At 34.8% G+C, this 6,991-nt stretch overlaps 1 long non-coding RNA gene across 1 annotated transcript; it reads right to left on the reverse strand.

Moving 5' to 3' along the window:
- Positions 1-2,259: 2,259 nt before the first annotated feature.
- Positions 2,260-6,991, reverse strand: LOC105457932. Its single transcript, XR_975465.1, has 3 exons — positions 6,191-6,991; positions 3,859-5,039; positions 2,260-3,150 (listed from the first exon to the last, which is right to left on the reverse strand). It is a non-coding gene; the product is annotated as an uncharacterized LOC105457932 (long non-coding RNA).

Below are 6,991 nucleotides of genomic sequence, written 5' to 3' on the forward strand. Positions count from 1 at the left end.
CGAGTGCTTGGCGATTTTAACAAGCCCGCTAACGAACTTCGCGCGTTAATTGCACGGGAGGTAGCATAAATACATCAGCGTACGGTTGATTGTCTCTCTTAAGAGAATTTTTCTTTAAGCTGCTAGTGAAAGAATGCATTAAATAATTCATGCGCATTCGTGTCTATCAGTTTTATGTATCGAAATAAAGTATATTTTTTCAACACACGCGAACCTGGCGATAATAAGTTTTATGTAACATAACGCATTTCTGAAAAAGCGTTTGCAAATTGGAATGAAATGAAAAATGGTAAAATAACTTAATATGCATATATATGGATTTTTGAATCAAATAACTTTTACGAGGATATCATTATTACATACGTCGGTTGTTGGGTTTCTGTATGAAAAGGTAAAAAGTTAAAAAATATTTTCAGGTATCATTTAAATGGTCGTTTAAATAAAAATATTATTTTACATTCACTTCATGTTTCAATCAAGATTTACGCTTTTAAGTGTACAATTTAAAATAAACTACGAAGGGAAAATGGCAAAGCTGTCAAAATGGTAAACGAATAACCATCGGTTTCAATGAAAGGTTGCTTTCATTTTTGACGATATAGTGCAGATTATGTGGAAATAGAAATATTTTAATTGAAAAATATTTCTGCAAAAAGATATAATTATACTATTATGTTTTATATCTTTAAATTAATAGTGCAAACGAGAAAAAGAAGTGATTTCTTGTGAAAAGAAATCTAAAAAAAAAAAGACATTTTATAATACCAAATTTTATTTTAATAAAAAAAATGAGTTAAAAATTAGAAAGTTAATTAAAATAATATTAATTTTTGTAATTGATGCAATTAACTTTTACATATATTTTTACAGTCATTATCAAATTTAATGACGTCGAAAATAAATGAAATCGTTGAAAGTTATTCGTGCTTAAAAAAGCGTAATGATGATATTCTTCCTTGAAATGTTATTCTTTGTTTATTTTTTGTTGATTATTTATCACTTATTTTTCAATATTTATCAATTCGAAAACTTTATATGAAGCGCAGTTATTAATGTGAATTTAGCGATCAATTATTGGTTCAATTTATCCCGACAAAAAAGACGTTTCGGACGTTCGAGTTTCCGCGTCATGCACATAATGTCACCTTCATTCTTGGCGATTCGCATTGACATGAAGCAACGATCGTGTCGGTAGCGAAAGGACTAAACGGTTAACGCTATTATCGCGCACAACGAGCATCCTTCAAGCCCGTAGCGCAAAATAGCAATTGCAACGAGGTCGGAGCGAACCTTGTAAGAGCAATCAAATTACTAGTTTCCAAAGTGCAAGAACGTCGGGCGACATCTGGCTCGAACGCCGCGCCCGTTATGACCTCAGCCTTGGCCCTCGAGGCTTCGTATATTTTGATTTGGCGATTCGGTCGATGCTTTTCATTTTGGCGAAATAAGCAATGATATTCCTTCAAACGATAAAGTAATCTCGATCGGCTTCTTCGAACATCGATACTTCCCATCGATTTTCCGTCTCGAAACGTCGCTCGTTAATCACCAACACTTGTGACTCCGTCAATTTACTTAATGGATTGAAATTGTTACCTGAAGAAGTCTTCAAGAGAAAAAAAGCTTTTTTTTGTATGCAATTTACAGATTCTTTGTATTTTTTTTCGGACTCGCAAAAGCGATGAGAATTATATTTGGTTTTGATTTTATAATTACACCGCGGTATATTAAAAATTGTTATAAAGTAATTCAAGTTAAAATTTTATAATTTAATTTTACTTGTGCATTTTGTTATGAGCATTGAATTGTTCAAAAGATTAAAAGGTTAAAAGGAATTGGTTGAAAAATGTCAGAGTTTAGCTAGATCAGAGGCTAGATTTTAAATTGTTATATTAAAAAAAGTTTAATTTTTCGCAAATATTAAACATTGTCGCCAATTTATTATAGTTAAAAGCAAAATTTTGAATGTCTATTTAAAAAGCATAGACTAAAGGTTTTATTGACGACAAACTTTTTCAATTTTGACGTGTCACAGTATAGTAAATAATATTGCTTCGTATATTTCAAGGAAGACTTAACTCGCCGGAATTGCATTTTCCACAATGTGTGTGACATGTTACAGTGTAGTCACATAATCTCGTGAATCAACGTGAGTAAACATGCGAGGTGCCATATAGCTCGTAAAAATATTGAATATTGATTCTAATTTGTAAAGCAAATTAGCAGAAATAACACATAGACCGCGCTGCACATGTGGACTTTTTGAAAGGTCAGTTTTTATAGTAACCTCATTGATTGATCGTTTACATATCTCCGGATGGCAAATTAGCGTTTTTACGCAGGGCTGTTATTGACATTGAAATCAGTGCCGTTATAGATTTCTGCAAGTCCTTATTCTGCAAGCCTTGTCCCGACAGCGATTCAGTTACAAAGTTACAAAGGACTTGACGAAGGTGATAAAAATCAATTTTTCCTTTTCACTTTTAAGCATCTATCAAGGTACTATTTTTTTTTACGTAGTTTTATGATAACTTATTAAAAAAAATATGATAAAAAAATTATTACTTTTTTTAACCTCGTGATTACTACTATTTTTATTGTTCGAATGATGAGAATATTAGCTCGGCCAAGTCTTCAGGTTTCTTTTCTTCGGATTGGCCGGAAAAATCGCGTGTCCTCTGTCAGTCAGATATAAAAGCCGCAATTCCCGTATCCAAGAGTGTCACGCGAACGTCGTTCTTCGGCAGCTATCATCGTACATGTACAGAACGTCTCATTTATAGTCGGTCCTTCTCGGCACAGATCACCGTGTAAGTCGGGGCTATATACGAAAACTTGACGACCTGGCTGCATTATGTTATAGCAGCCGGTCCCACGTAGGCCTAACTTGTAACCGGCAGATCCAGCGAACGCTGCGTGATACGATAAATTACGGCCGAGATTGCCGGTTGTGCGCGAAAGTGCCAAGCCGATGTTGATAGCGGGTCGCGAATAATTGCTTTCGGGTTTATCGGCGCGGTGTAGAGACGGGCTCTCGCCTTCGGCCGTGTGTCCGGCTGTGAGCGGTTTATCGATGTACGTCCTTTCCTCTTTACGAAATTACGCGTTATCCAACTTGTCAGTGGGACGTAGGATTTAATCAGGAAGGGTCTAGAAATTAATCGTTCCTTTCGGGCGTTCCTTTCTTTTTTCTTTTTTTTGTTTTGTTTTTCAAGGCCCCTGAGCTCTCTACTATATGTATTATCCACGTAAACTGAACAGCGCGATTAAATGAGGCAGGGAATACAAATGTAGAATAAAATCGTCTGGTTTTAAAAGAAATATAAGATGGCTATTACGGCTAACGGAAGGCTCTCGAAGAAATTGAGAAGTCATTTCGATTACTCGGTATTCAGAATATTGATGAATTGCGAGGAGAGCTAAGAGACTAAGCTGAGCAAAATAAGTAGCGCAATTGAAGAGGTTGCTTGTTGCAACAATGAGCTAAACTATAATGTAACTGAACATGTGATATTAATAGAAATAAATGTATTTTTTATATCATCTCCCTATCTCTTTAATTTTAGAGTTTATTTCTCTCCGTTTTTTTATAAAATCTGGGTTAGCCCTTTGTTGCAGCAAGCCTTTCTATTTATATAAACCTGAAAGACTTGTCTAAAAAAAAAAAAACATTAATTTGTAAGAAAAATATTAATCCAACATTTAAGAAAAGGAGATTAATATTTATATCTTGTGATTAAAGGAATCGTGAATTTTCTACGAGAAAATTTTCGCAGATAGAAACCTCGTCGGCTCTCCGGAGGTTTAAATCAAGTCGTTACGCTAAAGTAGGGATCACGAACATATGTTGTTGCTCACCCGACGAGTTTTTCTCGTATTTCCTCGTAAGTAGGCTCTTCGGCTGCGTCGAGTGTAATCTAGATCGGCATCAGCGATGTGATTTCTTTCCGCGTGTAGATCCTGGTAGCTTAAACCTCCTGGTGCGCAAACAACAATTGGAGCTACGAGCACCACGACACTTAGCAAATCATTATTAAGAAGAAGAAAGGATCGCGGAAAACCGGGAAACCTACAAATAAAGAACCGACAATATTTTTGTTAAGTCGCTGACCAATGAATTTCCTGTTCAAAGCCGACGGTAAAGTGCCATGATCTATCGATTGCGGCGATGAAAAGTCTGCTTTATAAGTATTACAGTACGTCAATTTAGGTATAGGAATGTGTGTTCTTTCAAACGTCAAGTTAATAATATTTTTTGTTTTTTTTTTATTTAGGTAGTAATTTTTTTCTACGATCATTGACAAATATTACGTTATATGTATATTTGTGTAAAAGTACTATTTTCCTATTCATTGCAATATCCAATTAAGTAAGCTGATTATGTACTTATACTTCTATAGTTCAATTCGTTCTGAAGCTTAATTAAACAATAAACCATATTGATGCTTGAGTTTGCCGAGTTATTATATATACTTCGCAATGTAGGCGAGAGTCACATATTAATATTATAATTACGTTAAAATGAGATAATGTTGAATTTCACACCCATACACAATATTTATATAATAATAATTAGGTTATAACACTACCGGTACATTTATTACGTGATGTTACACATTGCGAGGCCTACAATGTATACATAGTTTACGCTGATGTAACATTTTGGAATGGCTTGTTAATTAATTTCACGATCAATACGCGAAATGCTTCAGACGAATGGGAAATCCTGGGTCTTGGCAGCAGGAGGAATATAATTTCGAATTCTTGAAGTGTCACAGATTTCACTGATGTTTTCCAGAAGTTATTATCTGTGCGTCGCTGTTCACTCAGTATTTTTCAATTGTCGAGAAATATTTCAAGAAATATTCGAATATAATTCACATTTAAATGCTCACTCATAAATGGGCAGACGTTATATTTATTCTCTATTTCCTTCACTACTGTATTTACTGCTTCTGTCTCCTCTTTTTTCCGCTGTGGTGAAGAAGCACCTCCGTTTCGACACACATTGAATCTTCTTCTAGATATATTATTCTGCACTGAGAGAAAAATATTTTGTATTTGTTACTATAATTCCATGGTAAAAAAATTATGATTAAAAGCACTATTTTTACAGTAATGTTAGTAATAATAACCTTGTATGTATAGTTTTATCAAATATGAAAAAAATTTACTATAAATTTTAATAATTTCAACTATTAATTTAGTAAAATATCAAGATATATATGATAAAATGGAATAAATATTTTTATGTAATAAATGCAACTGCAATTATAGTTAGTATAACTATTTTCTTAACAGTTGCTTACTATTTATATTGTAATAATAACTAAAAAAATAAGTAAACGAAAAAAGAATATCAATCATAATATATAACCATGATGCATTATTAAAGCAATTGCATGGTTAAATTACATTGTAATTTTATAGTTGTCCCCGAAATTCATTATAAATTACAATTCAACTGTGGTTTTTTCAATTATATTTTTCTCGGTGTATACATATATCTGATTGTGAGACATTTGAAATTTCGACATTTAAATTATCTATGTTTCGCCGACATTTAGTTACTTGTCGCGCGATCTTCAATATTCACTAGTTTGATAATTATAAAGTTTTCATTTTGTTTTAAACTTTCTTGTGTACTTTTTAGTTGCGAGAGTACGATCATTATTCTTGATAAAATTTGGTTGCACGCGTTTATTTTGCATTATGAAAAAATAAATACGGCCCGTAAGAAGGAAAAAAAAAACGGTTACGTAATCGAACGTGAGACTGGATCGTATTCGGCGCGCAGGTGATTCCATTCAGCGTACGTGGACCGAGAATAGGGTCAAACGAGGTACTAATGCACACTCAGGATTTTCTGTCGATTCGCGGGACGACTCAAAGGAGACCCTGCCGTCTCTCCTTCGGCCTCTACATTCGCGGGAGCCGTATTCCTTTATCGGAGTAACGGAGCTATTTCGATTGACGAACACGAACACTCTGAAATTACGCGAGCACAAAGTATAGGGGCAAACACTTTTCGTCGTGAAGCTTAAGCCTTCCTTCATTAAAAAAATCTCATAGCGCTGCCGACTAGCCGCTTCCACGAAAATTGTGTACATTTATTCACGGGATGCGATAGAGCGACGCTTGACCCAATTTTGATTCCTTTTTATTTGAGCGCTTTGTCAATTATGAATACCATTTTCTTCAGGTAACCTCCTTCTCTCTCTCTCTCTCTCTCTCTCTCTCTCTCGCTTTCTCGCGCGCGCTTTTCTGCGAGACGCGCTGCATGGAAGAGGAATTTCCGAGTCTTCGCTCTTCAGTTAACGCCCTGTTATCGTTATTTATTGTTCGAACTGCCGTTGGATATAAAAGCGGCTTATAAATACACGCAGGCTAATTAAAAGAGAACCAATTGGATTTTATACGGCAATGCGTTCGATTGAGTTTTACATTCCCTTGTTTCGGTTCGTTACGCTTAAATTAATCGAACGTCACGTTTGTTTGCTGATATTAACTTTTGTTATCGTTATAAAACTTGCGTTGGAAGAATCGATGATAACGTGATCGAATTGGATCAAATTTATCGTATCACGTCCGATCGAATGCATCGATTCGGGGCGTTGAGTGGGCTGATAAAAGACGGATTAAAAATAATTAATCTACTCCCATCCCATAAGTTTGCCCGACCGATATCATCTTCCGCTGACCGTTTTCCTATCCGAACTCTTTTCGGAAAATGACGGCAATAAATTTTTAAGCGGATACCGTCTCCCCTGGGATTCGGTCATTCTCTTTCACAGAGGATTCATTATCTTTCACATCCGTTTTTTTTTATTAGGAAACTAATGATCGGCTTTACAAATGGCGAATAACTCATACTTATAGGATGAATACGCTTATCTTATCTTTTCATCTAATAATGAAGAAAAAGGAGAACTATATTAATTTATCAATGAATGTATTACTCGCTGTCGATGAAATTGCAAAAATCTAAAGA

Source organism: Wasmannia auropunctata, unplaced genomic scaffold (genome assembly GCF_000956235.1).
Source record: "Wasmannia auropunctata unplaced genomic scaffold, wasmannia.A_1.0 LD334880.1, whole genome shotgun sequence".
In the NCBI taxonomy this organism is placed as follows: Eukaryota; Metazoa; Arthropoda; class Insecta; order Hymenoptera; family Formicidae; genus Wasmannia; species Wasmannia auropunctata.